Source organism: Neofelis nebulosa, chromosome 12, assembly GCF_028018385.1.
Source record: "Neofelis nebulosa isolate mNeoNeb1 chromosome 12, mNeoNeb1.pri, whole genome shotgun sequence".
NCBI classification, from domain to species: Eukaryota; Metazoa; Chordata; class Mammalia; order Carnivora; family Felidae; genus Neofelis; species Neofelis nebulosa.
The window spans coordinates 67157046-67159142 of record NC_080793.1 but is presented as its reverse complement, the minus strand read 5'-3'; the positions used below and the strand labels follow the sequence as shown (position 1 = coordinate 67159142).

The 2097-nt window shown below is 41.4% G+C and overlaps 1 pseudogene; it reads right to left on the bottom strand.

Annotated features, from left to right (window-relative positions):
• Positions 1–1783, bottom strand: LOC131491967 (large ribosomal subunit protein uL10-like; annotated as a pseudogene).
• Between the last annotated feature and the right edge of the window lie 314 nt (positions 1784–2097).

Sequence of the window (2097 nt, the reverse complement as noted above, 5' to 3'; positions counted from 1 at the left end):
TGTTCACAAAGGCATGTTTTATCAAACGGCTGCTTTTTTCAAGTTATAGCTTAAAACAGTTTTTTTAATACTGGACAAAAACATTTAAAGATCAGAAATGCTTCAAAAATATATATAAAAATGATAATCATCCTCTGTTCATCCAGTCTCATGTTATTAATTCTTCTTCTGCTTGAATCCAGATCTTCCATTCATTCTGGAAATTCTTACCCAGGTCAGCTTCATGATCTTGAGATTATCAGAAATCTGTACGCAAGAGTTCCTTCCATCGGTCTCATTGCAGGTGAAACACATTTGCAGAAGCTTTCATAAAAGCATCTGAGTAAAAGTCTAACTGTCTATAAATGATAAAAGACTTAAAATGTCCAAGGTTAAAGATCTGATGAAAGATCATGACAAGGCTGTTGACAAGGAAATTGGTGGTTTCTGTGACACACGACAGTAACATCTCAGGACATATCAGATTTCTAGGAGTTGCATACAATTTCTAAAACACTTATTTTCCTAACATATTTCTACATAAATATAATCTAGGGGTGTTAGTATCCGTTATTTGACATTGCTTCCTATGTACTTTAACATAAGAAATAAGCTTAATTTGTGTAATATCTTCCTTTTATAAAAAGACCAAATCTCTTGAAAACGTTCCATGGATCTCTGGAATATTTTAATTGCATTGTGGTCAAAATACTTCATTTTAGAATTTGATTTTGGAAAGTGTGTGTTACAAAAAATCAAAATATTTGAACATTTGATTAAATAGGATCACAGATCATTATGCAACAATATTTAACTATTCAACCCAAGTGACAATAAAAGATTCCTTTTTGAAGATAAGTGAGCCTTTATTCCCTTGTTCCACAAATAAAATGGGCTGAATTGGTTGCTTTTTGGTAATTAATCAAGAGACAAGTCCCATATCCTCATGCAACTCATCTGACTGTTTCTTTGCTTCAACTTTGGCCAGGGCTGAGGGCAGCAGCAGGTACAGCAGTGGTGGTGATGGCTTCAGCAAGTAGGAAGCGGTAACCAGTCCATGCAGACAAAGCCAGAACCTACTTGTGTCCATTGATGATAGGATGGGGCAGTGAGGCAACAATCAGGTGACCTATCGGCAGACAGACACTGGCAACACTGCAGATGCCCTCCAGGAAGTGAGAATGTAGTTTCCTCTATGATGTCAAGCACTTCACGGTTGTAGATGCTGCGATTGTCAAACACCTGCTGGTGATCATCCCAAAGGAGAAGGGGGAGTTTCTCAGCACATTCAGCTGTGTGGCCTCACTGGCCCCCGCTTTGTCTCCAGTCTTAATCAGCTGCACATCACTCAGGATTTCAGTGGTGCCCCTGGACATTTTAGTGGTGATGCCTAAAGCCTGGGAGAAGAAGGTCTTCTTCGGCCCCAGACAAGTGTTCTGGGCTAGTACAGTGACTTCACATGGGGCTATGGCACCACCACGGGCGGCAGCTGGCACCTTAGCCAGAAGCATGTCACTGATCTCGGTGAGGTCCTCCTTGGTGAGCACAAAGCCCACATTCACCCAGATATGAGGCAACGGTTTCTCAAGAGCTGGTTGTTCTCCAGATGCCCTCAGATGACCTCATACATCATGGGGATCATGCCACAGCAGCAGCACAGCGTTCCCATGCAAACACATGCGGGCCTACTGCGTCTTCCTGGAACCCACGTTGTCTGCTCCCACAATGAAAGATGATCGTCCAAAAGATGGATGATCTTAAGGAAGTACTTGGACTTCTGGGTCACCTTGTCTTCCCTGGGCATCATGCGGATGCATATCAATGATTGCCATGCAGAGTGTAAAGAAGATGTCACTCTCATGATGACGCCTGGAGAGAGGAGGGTCAAGAATAAAAGATTTTAAAGGCAAATGCTGCAGGTTATACAATAGTGAACAAACTTTAGCTCTTTTAATATTAAGACTCAGTTTTCTACGGAGCCTGGAGCCTGTTTCCGATTCTGTGTCTCCCTCTCTCTCTGCCCCTCCCCCGTTCATGCTCTGTCTCTCTCTGTCCCAAAAATAAATAAAAAACGTTGGAAAAAAAATTTAAATAAAAAAAAAGACTCAGTTTTCTTGA